The sequence below is a fragment of the Rhinatrema bivittatum genome, chromosome 1 (genome assembly GCF_901001135.1).
Source record: "Rhinatrema bivittatum chromosome 1, aRhiBiv1.1, whole genome shotgun sequence".
In the NCBI taxonomy this organism is placed as follows: domain Eukaryota; kingdom Metazoa; phylum Chordata; class Amphibia; order Gymnophiona; family Rhinatrematidae; genus Rhinatrema; species Rhinatrema bivittatum.
Window position 1 is genome coordinate 497235806 of NC_042615.1, and position 13909 is coordinate 497249714.

Genomic DNA, 13909 nt, shown 5'->3' on the forward strand with positions numbered 1-13909 from the left:
TGGATAGCTTATCAACCAGGCTGCCTGGGTTTTTCTTTTTCCTGAGAATGGGTTTGAGAGCCCGGACTCATTTTAAAATACTTACCTGCTCTTCCTCTAGTCAGGGAGGAGTATAAAACATACACGTTCTATTTTAATCCATTTTATTAAGTCTAGCATTAAAGGTACATATGCCTCTGCTCAGTAGTGCTCAAATATACATGGAATATGCCTTTTGAAACAGGTTTTCTTATCTCCTGTGGAAGAGATTTCCCATGAATAGGCCTAGCTGTAGAAAAGGCATGCTAGTCCTTTTCAGCCAAGTGCAGTACTTTTGTTGCAGGAATATCCAATACCATAGTCTGAGATTTGAGGATCGTAACTTTCTCATGGAAGCATCGCCTTTCAACATAGCTGCAATCCCCATGGTGATGAAATGTTGTGCAGAAGAGTGAAGCGAGAGCAAGCTGATATTGAATTTGAGAAGAGGATGCCTGAGTAATGTGGTCATCTTGGTTGTCCTGTCCACAACCTAGCTGTGGAATTTTATAAGCTGTAAAAGATGAATTATATAAGCCAGAACCCTAATGAAAAGTTGCAGTAGTTGAGACTGGAAGAGTGAGGAATGGAGAATAGTGATTTTTGAGGATCCAGTAAAGGCTATAATTTGAATAGAAATCTTTAAGGCTGTGATGTGAAGCTGCATTGAAAGGGATCACTGAGGATGCCAAGAGTGCAAATGGTTTCAGAGAGGAATAGTTTGACCTACTTTTTTATATATTCATCTTTATTGGGTCATTGCTTTTTTTTTTCTTTACAAGCAGCAAAATGTACACATATATTGATATTCATTTAATCAAGTAATACCCAGAATCTACCCTTATCAATGTATCAGCAATATCTTGAGAAACTGTAAGCCATTGGAAAAATCATACAGAAGTAAAGGTGTTTATCAATCTAGGTAACTAGAGAGAATAGATGCATCCAGATCTGCTGACAGTGATAACTTTGCAATCTAGCACCTAAAAACAAACTACTGTATTTTTCTTGTGGCAACATAAATGATACAAATAGGGTTTCTCTTGATGTTTCTGTTTCAATCAGCTTAAGACATCTGATAAATCAATGGACTGGTCCAGCTGGGCTTCTCTTACAATAGATCTTTTTGGAATATAATTAATCTTAGAGTAAGAATGCCCTGCTCTGGTATCTCTAATATATGTAGAAGATATGTTTAAAGAATATCTTTTGGTGGAATCATTCTCAAATGTAAAATTAATATTCTTATATTAGAATATCTAAAACTATTCTCCATATATTCTAATTTCTTCATGTTTGAGATCTCATGTTTAACAATTTTTTTGAATGGTTTCTACTTTACACATACATTTGTCCTGTGTTTCTAATTTAACATGAGTACTTACCATTTTCTCAACATCTATTACTTTTTGTTGGGTTTCTACATATGTTTTAGTTAAACTTTATTATTGCTGTCTCGAGACTTAATTGCAGCCCAGAGGATATCCATTGTTGTTACAGATGTCTCTGAAGTTGCAATTTATTTTTTCTTCATCAGACTTTCCCACATCACCTCCCCCAGCATCAATGTTTCCCATCGCTCCTTCAGGTAATATTTTTATATCAGAAGGAATTAAATCAGCATTTTTATCCTGTAGGACTATTGGTGGGGATGGAATATTGGGAGCTCCAGGGCTCAATGAGATGGCTTTGGTCAGAGAAACAGATTCTCACTCTAAGTCTGTTTCTAACACGGCCCTGTCCTCCAGATTAATATTGTTGCCGGCTCAAAGAATGATGATATCCGAGAGTCAGGTAGGCCAGCTAAGGGAGATGATGAAATAACCTCCCTTATATTGGCCTTCTGTTTTGTAGGAGGCATATCTCATGCTTCACACTTTCTCTCCTTTATGCATAAGTTTCTAATTGTTCCTTCTAATTCCAATCGCTTACAGATTGGCAGTCATGAGAAAGATTATCATAGTTTACTCACAATTTAAACTTTTTAAAGATCTTGCCGTTACACAAAAGATTTTAAATCCAAACAAAGCCATGCACCCCTGGGTCATTGCTCTTTTGAATGTATCTTCAAATATATTCCCAAGAACAAAATCATAGCAATGGCTATAATCAACTACAGTGACCCAAGTTGTTCAATATGACATTGACCCCCATACCAAACAATCATTCTCAGCCATTCCCACACCTATTTGAGGACAACACCCCAGTGAACAAGCTTGGTCAGATAGCTCAGCATTTTCAATACTATTTACTATCCTGTAGCACTTTATGCCAACATCCAGGTCGCTACAGTACAGTGCACTCCAGGGGAGCGCACTGTTAGCCCAGGTTTGGACACATGTTTGATGCACTAGCTTTACCCCTTATACAGTAAGGCCCATCAATATGCAAATGCATGTTGATGGGCCTATTAGTTATTCCCACATGATACAGAAAGTAACACCTGCTGGCACCTCTGACTTAACACTATTAAGTCAGAAGCCTCAAAATTAAAAAAAAAATTTAAATCTGCCCACGGGTCAGAAGCCGGCTGCTCAATTAAGCCAGCATCCGCTTTCTGAACCCATAGCTATCAGCAGGCTCTAACAGTCACCGGCAAAATTGAGAGTCAGCTGTCAAACCCGCTGACAGCCACCGCTCCTGTCAAAAAGGAGGTGCTAGTGTCCCTAGCATGTTTTTACCATGGGCCCTCATTTGCATGCAGGCCACTACTGAATCTCACACACAGGAGAGTGGGTGCTCACTGGCTCTCTTGCACTTTTTTTTTCTGTACCAGCCTGATTAGAAAGTAACCTAATGCTTGAAGTGCCTTATGGGAAGCCAGATCCCTCCTCAAAGGATTCCAATTGCGTGGTGTGGAATTTCCTTCTACTGTGCAAAAGAAGGTGCCTTTTTTTCAAAGGAGGATAACTACTGCAAGGAATTTCCTACAGGTAGGCACCCCCCCCCCCCCCCCCCAAGAATAGGATCTCACTTATCCCAAAGACATGAATAGAAGGATTCACAAGACCAAGAAATACGACATCTCAATTTTTCCAAATATGTGTGGTAACATGGTGCCATTCCTCCAGCGACGACTTCCTTGTCTCTATGAATGCCATTGGCTTTAAACAGATTATAACCAGGCCTACACACAAAGCTGGCCACATGTTAGACCTCATTTTCATCAACTCTCACTTCACCTCCAACCCCCCCCTCTCACCCCCCCCCCAAGACACCTATATGCACCCCTGTCCCCTGGTCAGACCACTTCCACATCAAACCTAATCTCCCATTACTGAAAAAATCATCCCACCCATCACTCACTCTCCACTACCATCCAATTCAGAAAACCATGCTCCAAAGATGACTTAATTCTCTCCCTCACTGACACCCTCAAAGACCTCGATATTTCCACCCCTGTATCTGCCCTTTTCAACTGGCACAATATCACCAATGACATTGCCAGTAAAATCTGCCCCCTAACAACCAAAAAAACTGAGCCCCTCCTGCAACACTAGAAACCCCTGGTATACCTCTGAACTAAAAAAAAAACCTTAAACTCGACCTAAGAGAATCAGGAAAAAAAATGATGATCAAACCTCTCCCCCTCCCTCCTTGCCACATACAACTCTGCCCTTACCCTCTACTGAACCTCCATACTAAACACCAAGCGCAACTTCTACTGTCAGAATTCACAACATTCACTACAACGCCAAAGCCCTCTTCTCCTATGTCTCCAACCTTACTAAAATTGCCCCATCTCCTATCCCTGAAAACAACACCAAACCCATGTGACAACTTGGCCCTCTTTCCACGACAAAATATCTAAGCTTACCTCCAACTTTCCTCCCTCCACCACCCTCTCAAGCTTCCCCATTAAAATCCACTGAGACTCTTGAGAACGCCTCTGAAATAAAAAAAAAAAAAAACCCTAAAGAAAATTTAAACCAGCAGCTCATCCCATTGACACCATTCCCCCAAAATACCTTCAGACTGTCCCTAACCTAATATCCAAACCTTTAAGCCAATATCAACTGTTCCATCACCTCTGACAATGTAACCCTCCCCCTTTAAAACAAGCCATCATCAACCCTATCCTCAAAAAACCCAAGCTCAACCCCTCTGACCCAACCAACTATTGACCTATAACAATACTCCCCTTCTTAGCCAAACTAATGGAAAAAAATCAACATCCAATTATTGACCATCTTGAAAAAAAAAACAATATTTTGTACCCCTCTCAATTTGGCCTCTGCAAATTCCACAGCACTGACACCCTCCTTAAAGGTATGGACTCCAGGCAGTCCTATATTCTAGCATAGCAATGCTTCACATCTCCTCAGCCTTCGACACCATAAGCCACAAGATTCTCCTAAACCACCTCACTGAAATTGGCATTGCTGGCACCACCCTTCTCTGGCTTGAATCCTACCTCAACAGTAGATTCTACTCAGTCAAAACTGGTAACAGCAAATCCGATCCTATAAACAACTTGAGGTGTACCCCAAGGCTCCTCCTTCTCCAATATATACATGCTGCCCCTATGCCAACTCCTTTCCGACCTAGGACTCTCCCATTTCATTTACGCTGATGTCCAAATCCTTATCTCCATTACTGAATCCATCTCTAACTCCTTCAAGACATGGGAATCCTGCCTATCTTCAATCACTCATCTCTTCTCCAACCTAAACCTCTCACTCAATGCCTCCAAAACTGAACTCATTATATCATGCAATCCCAACACTTGGGCCACCACCAACACTAACTCTCTTCCCCCACCCCCAACTCCTTTTGCCCAACATGTACGAGACCTTGGGGTTATACTGGACAGCCAACTAAACCTCAAAAAGTTCATAAGCTCTACCATGAAAGAATGTTACCACAACCTTCATGTCCTCAAAAAAAAAAATTAAACCCCTCCTTCACATTCACGACTTCCGCACAGTCCTCCAGGCTATATTATTTTCCAAATTAATTACTGCAATACCCTTCTGCAAGGCCTCCCCTCTTCCACCATCAGATCCCTCCAAATGCTGCAAAATGCCACTGCTAGAGTTCTCACTAACAGTCACAAAAAGGACCACATCACCCCCGTACTTAAAAACCTCCACTGGCTCCCAATCTCCTTCAGAATCCGCTACAAAAATCTAACTATCATACACAAGACACTACATAATCATAACATACACTAGCTCAACAATTCTCTGCACTTCCATACCTCCAAGAGACCCACCAGTTCATTACATATATCCCTCACTAAATCTAAGTAATAGCTTAAACTGAATTTGCCTCATGGGAGCTGGTAGGTAGTGCTCGTAGATCAATTTAAAAGTGCATGAAAAGAATTGTGGTGCGGTCACAGAACCCAGATCTGCATTGCATTTTGCTGCAAGACGCGTCAGACCAGATCAGAAAGAAGCTGTTTCCCCCACATAGCGACCTGGCCTAACTTTAATAAAGTTTTGGAAATTATTAGGGATGTGCAATCCGCAACGTATAAGTCCCTGTTTGTTTGATTCGTGGGTTAGCGAAACACATGGCGATCCCTAAAAATAAAACACATCATATTAGTTTCATTCTTTTGGTTTGCAGTGATTTCTTAGCGGCTGTTTGAAATAGGCCATGTGGGAGTATTCGTAGCAAAAACCAGCCCTTTCTCGTGAGTCATAAGTGACCTCACAGCCCTGTCATAGAGTGGGGCAGACAGGTTGGCAAGGAGAAGAGAATGCAACCTATCAGAGCTAAGCATTTTTCTAATACAGCCAATCTCCGCTCTCACTCAGTGCTCTGCGATGCTGTTCCTGATGATGCTATACTATTTATACCTTAAGCACACGGCGTGCCACGTTCTTTCTTTGCGGGTGTTGTCCAGGGAGGTTGCTTTACTCAGAGCTAGTCTGAGTGTCTCAAATCTGTATTCAATTGCTAGCTACTTTGATAGAATTTTCCATTGTTAAAGATATTTGTTTGTTTTTGCTGCAGTGCCAGGCAGGCTTTTTGTGACCGCTCTGTTTTTTGTTTTTTTTTAATTGAACTCAGACAGTCTCTCTGTCTCTCTCACTGAGACAAGCTCCTAGCGGTGGCATTTTGCTGCTTATCTTACCCCCCTGGGGTAGGTTGGTGCAGGCACAGGCAGGGTGTGGGTGGAAGATAGCGTGAGTTGGTATTTTCAAACAAGAAGCAGCGTCACTAGGAATTGTGCTTGCTCAGGCTTCCAGTCAAGTCTTTTCTCTGCTGTTTCATTTTTTTGTGCACACAGAGCAGTCTCAGCTGTAGTGTACATCAAGGCACTGCATCGTGTGGCTGTGGGCAGTTTTCCAGACTCACATATATTGGGACAGCAATGCTCTTTTAAGCGAAATCCCTAGTAGGCCTCTTTTTTTTGTAGTTACAAGTTTGGTGTGTGCACATGCAGAGGACTCAGTTGTAGTGTACATCAAGGCATTGCACCGTGTGTCTGTGGGCAGTTTTCCAGACTCACATATATTTGTACAGAGGTGTTCATTCACCAAAAAAGAAATAATTATTTTAATTGAAATCCCTAATAGGCAGTGACATTAAATCCATGATGTTGGGGAAAGGTAGACATGGTTGAGTGATTGGGACTGGCAGAGGAGGCACTTCAAAAGGCAGTGTCTCCCCATTAAAGTTAAAAAGGGAGCTGTTCCAATCTAAAATCTCTGGAGGGGCAGGCAGTTCCATCTGGAAAAATCTGAAATTTAAAGATGATGCACTGCCATCACCTGTTTCTGACCCTGTAGTTTTGGAGGTGAGGGAAGGAGAGGCTGAGTCATGCAAGACAAAAGGGCGAGACCCAAAAGCAGCAGTGCGACAGCAGACTCAACTTAGCATTGAAAATGTAGTGCAGGCACTGTTTGCTTCTGATTCCAATGCAGAATCATCTTGTGTGGGATTCTCATCCTCAGAAATGGAAGAAGTAGTAGCTGAAAAGGTGTAGGAGGATTAGTTGGTTCTGCCTTAACCTCCACGTCAGTGCTGCAGGGGAGAGATGAAACTGATGATGAGGAGGAGGAAGTGCAGTCAGCGCAGGCACAGAGTATGACTGCTGCCCCTGGCATTCCTTCTCAGGGTGCACCCACTACTTCAATTCCAATGCCAGCATCCACTCCAAAGGCTATAGAGAAGGGATCACGAAAGAAATCTGTGATCTTGAGCCACTTTAAAGTGACAGAGGACCTGCGTTTTGCCCAGTGTAATTACTGTGCCAGGGATAATAGCAGAGGCAAGCAAATGGGACATTAACTAATTTTGGCATGATGCATCATATGCAGAAGCAACACCCAACAGTACTTCCATCTGGGGATGGTGGCAGTACCAGTCAGGGGACCCCTTTTTCCAGGCAGTGTAAAGTGGTTGAAAAGGAGCAGCGTCATCCCATGCCCTCAGCCGCATCTAGCAGTCAGGTGGTAGGCCAGCAACCCCCTGCCATGTGTCAGAAGCGACAACCCACCATGGAGGAAATGGGGTGGTGTTCAGTAGGGATGTGAATCGTATTTCTGATGATTGAAAATATGGTACGATATTTTCAAAATCGTCAGAAATCGGGGGCTCCCCGAAACCGCTAGGAAAACCCCACAAAATTGTTTGTGGGGTTCTCTTATTGTTTTGGCTGAGGGCGGGAAAACTGGCACACAAAAATAACCCCTAAACCCACCCCGACCCTTTAAAACTAATCCCTTAGCTTCCCCCCCCCCAAAAAAACTTTTTACAGGTACCTGGTGGTCCAGTGGGGGTCTCGGGAGCGATCTCCCGTTCTCGGGCCATCGGCTGCCACTAATAAAAATGGCGCCGATGGCCCTTTGCCCTTACCATGTGACAGGGTATCCGTGCCATTGGCCGGTCCCTGTCACATGGTAGGAGCACTGGATGGCCCGTGCCAATTTTAAAGATGGCGCTGGCCATCCAGTGCTCCCTCCAGTAATAAGCCAAAACCCAGAAACCTTCAAAGTACATCATAATCTACCGGAGCTGAGATGAATCAAATTGATCAGAGAGTAGGGTATAGTCAAATCTGCCATTAGGCCCTCTAGATCAAATTTTGGTCAGTGTGATACCTACTCTTGTATGTAGCAGAGCAGGCATACTACATTATAGATAGGTATATCAGGGAGTGCAACCCTGCCCTGCTCTCCATAGACCAAAAAGCAAGTATGGTCAAAGGTTTAAGCCATAACGGCAGCATTTGTAGCGGGTATAAGAGTTTGGAAAGGATAGCCATCTTGACCAGAGCACAACAACCTGAAACAGAGAAAGGGGAGTGCCTTCCACTTCTGCAATAAAGCCTTTGTATTATGTAGAACTGAATCTATATTCAAATCATAAAGTTTCTCAATGGATCTCACAACATGAATCCCGCCCAGGTTTAATGGTAAGGGACCGTCCCAGTTGTTTTGCAGAGGGGGAAAAAGGAGATGTTACTGACTTCCCAGATTATAATTAATCAAGAAGCGAGAGGAGAACCAGAATTGGCTGATAGTGGCAATGATATCCTCCAAGCATTCAGCAGGGTTTCCTAAGTATAGCAGCATGTTGTTCGCAAAGAGATTCAGTTTAACCCATTGCCTATTAAGCCTAATACAAGAAAAAGGATGGAGAGTGGAAAAGGGAAAAGGGAACACAGTGGAGTACCTCAGGGATCTGTACTTGGACTGGTGCTTTTCAAGATATATATATATATATGGAAAGGAATATGATGAGTGAGGTTATCAAATTTGCAGGTGATACAAAATTATTCAGAGTAGTTAAATCACAAGCGGATTGTGATATATTACAGGAGGACAATGCAAGACTGGAAGATTGGGCATCCAAATGGTAGATGAAACTTAATGTGGACAAGTGCATGGTGTTGCATATAGGGAAAAATAACTCTTGCTGTAGTTACACGATTTTAGGTTCCATATTAGGAACTACCACCCAGGAAAAATATCTAGGCATCATAGTGGATAATACATTAAAATTATCGGCTCAGTGTATTGCAGCAGTCAAAAAAGCAAACAGAATGTTAGGAATTATTAGGAAGGGAATGATTAATAAAACAGAAAATGTCATAATGCCTCTACATCGCTCCATGGTGAGACCGCACCTTGAATACTGTGTACAATTCTGGTCGCCGCATCTCAAAAAAGATATAGTTGCGATGGAGAAGGTACAGAGAAGGGCAACCAAAATGATAAAGGGGATGGAACAGCTCCCCTATGAGGAGAGGCTGAAGAGGTTAGGGCTGTTCAGCTTGGAAAAGAGCCGGCTGAGGGGAGATATGATAGAGGTCTTTAAGATCATGAGAAGTCTTGAACGAGTAGATGTGAATCGGTTATTTATACTTTTGAATAATAGAAGGACTAGGGGGCATTCCATGAAGTTAGCAAGTAGCATATTTAAGACTAATCGGAGAAAATTCTTTTTCACTCAATGCACAATAAAGCTCTGGAATTTGTTGTCAGAGGATGTGGTGTTGCAGTTAGTGTAGCTGGGTTCAAAAAAGGTTTGGATAAGTTCTTGGAGAAGAAGTCCATTTATGGCTATTAATCAAGTTTGCTTAGGGAATAGCCACTGCTATTAATTGCATCAGTAGCATGGGATCTTCTTAGTGTTTGGGTAATTGCCAGGTTCTTGTGGCCTGGTTTTGGCCTCTGTTGGAAACAGGATGCTGGGCTTGATGGACCCTTGGTCTGACCCAGCATGGCAATTTCTTATGTTCTTATCCGAATTATATGATATGAATATTTCAGCTCTAATAGAAAATATCCGGGAGCAACTGATGACATTGAAAGACCTCCCTTTGTCATTATTTGGTAGAAGTTCCCTGTTCAAGAATGCTGTCTTGCCAAAATTGCACTATAAGCTGCAAATGCTCCCAGTTTGGATTAGGCGTCAAGATTTCCTGCAACGCTGTAATGCATTAATACATTTTCCTTGGAGGGGAAAGAGGGCAAGGTTAAGCTATAAAGTACTTTTGTTGTCAAAAAAATATGGTGGTCTAAAAGTTCTGCATTTTTACTTTTTTTTTTTTTTTACATTTTTTATTTATGCGTTATATAAATTTACAAGCATCCACTTGTGAAAGAATATCCTACAGTACAGACTTAGTAATACCAAACAGAATACACAACATTTATATACATCATAATAAACTTCTGCATTGTAGTCAAATAGAAGAAAAACTGGAGAGCTTATAATAGAGCGATAAACAGTGAAATATCTATTACCAAGAAATATCTGGTGGCCTGAACAGTCCATCCGCTATAACTCTAATTACACCTATACAACGTGCCTATATGGGACTAGGATGGGAGTCCAGGAACACTCTCATCTGTATTAGATCGAAAAATACATACTGTTGTCCCTGATACAATAAACAACATGGAAATTGCAGTTTAAAAGTTATTCCTTTCTGCACAGCCTCTCCTCTAAACTCCAACATGATTTTATTTCTTAATTGAGTCTGTTTCACTAAATCTTGGTAACACCATACTTTTTGATCAAAAATTAGCATCTGGCTTCTAAAATAATGCTTAAAGATATTATTTTTATCCATTAGAAATGTAAACGTAACCAGAAGGGGTCTTCGATATGATATAACCAAATCCTGTGCTGAATTCAAAAGAGTAGTTAGATCAGGTATATCCTGTTCTTCTGCATTTTCTTGTCTCTCTTCAGTGGGATATAGATAATAAGCCTTTGATATCACCGGCTTTAGTTCTTCAGGAATCTAGTGGGGAAATATTCTTCAAAACTGGAAAATTTAAGAATCTTAGGTTGTGGGCTCTCAGTGCATTTTCAATTTTTTCAAGTCTTTTGTTAACTTCCATATCATTTTGAATAATTGCAGTATTTGATTTCTCAACTTCTATTACTCTTTCTTCCATTCTCTCAATTTTATTTTTCTGTGTCATTAATTCCATAGCATTGTCCTTAACTTGTTGTTTAACTTCAATGACTTTTTTAGTTAATTTCCAAATCGCTTTTTCTAAGGATTGGAGAGCTTTCCAGATTACATTCAATGATATTTCAGGTTCAGATAATATCTTTATTTGGTCTGAGGGAACCTGGCTCCCTTCTTTGCCCCCGCCCTCTGCTAAGCCGTCGCCATTTTCAAGACCAACAGATCTTATCCCTGCAGCAAGGCCTAGTCCCGTACCTCCCTCTTCTCCTCCGGGTACTACCTTGTCTTCGTGCACTTGTTTGTTAAGTCCTTCCAAAACTCCAGCCTGTTCAGATGCTCCAGCCTCTCCGCGGAATATCTCCCTTGGACTTTCATCACTCTGCAGGCTCCTTTTCTCATCGTGTCCTGGAGGCGCCGGTCTTTTCGGTGATCCAGGGCTTAATGATATTTCGGTCAGGGACGTACGCTCACGCTCTAGAGCTCGTTCCCCAGCAACCTTTTCACCCGGTGTAAGCGGAGGTACGGCTGCGAAAAAACGTCCTATTCTGGGTTGCGATGACTCCAGAGGGGTAGAGATACTCGCTTTACGCTTTGTATGGGGCATTTCAGAAATGGTAAGAAAAGGCAATGAATCAGGAGCTCCTCACGCCGTGACCGATCAGGTCGCCATCTTGAACCGCATTTTTACTTTTATAATATGGCACGTCAAATGCGATTTTGCTGGGAATGGTATCATGCACAATATAAGTTCGAAGTTCCAGATTTAATAACAGATATTTTGTGCCCCCCTGATACCCACTAATGTATTACATACAATGTAATGTATGTATTTGCATACAATGGAGGCAGTGCATGCAAATCTTTCTCATGCATATTCATTGTGGATATCCTGAAAACCTGGCCTGTTTGTGGCATCCAAGGAAGGGAGTTCGCCATTACTGCCCTAGACCATTCCTCGAGCTTCATTAGATTCCTTCTCATGTCTTTCTAGTTGTCTACTCTGTTGCAAATTTTGGCGTCATCGGCAAAAAGACAAACTTTTCCCAATAATCCTTCCATAATGTTCATGAAAATCATGAAATGAACCATTCCAAAGACGAAGCCATGTGGCACACTGCTAGTAGCATCTCTCTCCTCTGAGTGAGCGCCATGCATCACTACCTTTTGTAATCTACCACTCAACTAATTTCTAATCCAGTCCGCATACCAAGGGCACTGAATTTATAAGTCAACTACGTGAAACTGTGTCAAAAGCCTTACTGAAATCCAAGTGCACTACTTCTAGTGCTCTCACCAATCCAATTCTCTGCTCACCCAATAAAAGAAATTGATCGGATTTATCTGACAAGACCTATTTCTGGTAAAACCATGCTGCTTCAGATCTTGTAATCCACTGGATTCCAGAAACTGCACTATCCTCTATCATAGCAGCAGTTCCATTAATTTGCTCAACAAAGAGGTCAGACTTGCTGGCCTGTAGTCTGTGGTGAGCAAATTAATGCAATCACTACTATGTTTCCCTTTCATGTAATTTTCCTTCATATCTCTCTTCTCTGCCTCTAAATCTTTCCCTTACATCACAATCACTTCACTCCCTTTATCCTGTCACAACTGGATCTCATCTCTTCTTCACCCTCATTTATCTTCTATCCTTCATCTATCACCCTCCAGTTCTTCCTGCCCCATACTTCACTTACCCAACTCTCACCTACTCCCCCGAGAGCCTCCCCTCTCTCATCACTCCCCATCTTGTTCTCTCATCCCCTCCAGTTTGTCTCCCTCATGGAGTCTTTATCCCCATTGTCTCCCATGGCCCTCAATTATCCTCTTTCATTCTTATCACCACACACTCTCTTATTCACTTTCACCTCAGTCCTCCTCTTGCATACTCTCCCCTCCCCCATTCAATGTCCTCTCTGACTTTCTATCAGACACACACTCACCCTTTACCCCTTATGACTCTCACATCACTTCTCTCTCACATACTTCCTCCTCCCACTTACCCACTACCTCTCACAACCCCTTCCCCATCCATCACATTTCTAAGCTCCCCCCCCCCCCCCCCCCAATCACCATCTCTAGCTTTTTCGTTACCTTTCTCCACTTCATTCTCTGGCTCAGCTACACCTCCATCATCATATCTGACCCACCCCATCTCTGGCTCTCATCACCCCATCACCACCTCTGGAGTTCTTTGACACAGTCTATGCCCTTCCAGCAATTTTCACCCCTTCCCCAGATACTGTACCCCTGCACTTCCTCATATGCATCCCCTCCTCCCACATGGTTTTCATGAACCCCATATACTGACTCTCTCTAATCACCTCAGACAGTTCAAGTTTGCACTAATTTCAGGGTGATGAGGGGGAGGAAGCCACATTCACCTTCCCTTATCCTGCTCCCCCCCAGAATTCACCTACCTGTCCTCATACTCCCAGGACAATTCAACCAGCTCCTCACTTCCCCAGTATTCACCCCCTTTTAGACCACTGCTTCCTCACATCCCCCAACATTAACCCTCCTCTCATTCCACTATTCACTTCCTCCTCATCAGTCATCCTTTCACACCACAAACATTCACCCACTCTTCACCTCACCCCCTTTCACTTTCCCTCCATGTCGATCACTTACAACTCTCTGAATATTTCTTTCCTCCACCCAACGCTTTGCCCTCAGCTGAGTCCAGAATCCTGAGATCAAAGGTTGTGGCTGAGTCTGGTCCAGTTCCTCCCCTCTGTTGAAAGACGGGAACAAGTGGGAGGGGATGAAATAAAACAGAAAACAATTACTCTGTTCTCCTGGCCAGACACCTCCTTCCTCTTTCTCACCACATGCCGCCTGCAGGGGCTGCTCCTGTCTCAACCCTTCCCCTCCTGCGGGGACAAGAGGGGAGGAGGGGACGATGGAGCAGGCACTGCAGAGAAGAAAACAATTGAGCTCCCTTTTCCAGCCCCAAGCTTCCTGTTTCCTGAAAGCTGCCCCCAGGAAAGGGGCTGCAGCAGTCAA

The 13909-nt window shown here is 42.7% G+C and overlaps 1 protein-coding gene across 1 annotated transcript in view; it reads left to right on the forward strand.

The window, feature by feature from the left end:
* Positions 1-13909, forward strand: part of LOC115095387 (perilipin-2-like) — a 40894-nt gene that overhangs the window by 13706 nt on the left and 13279 nt on the right. The gene's annotated exons all lie outside the window — the stretch shown is intronic.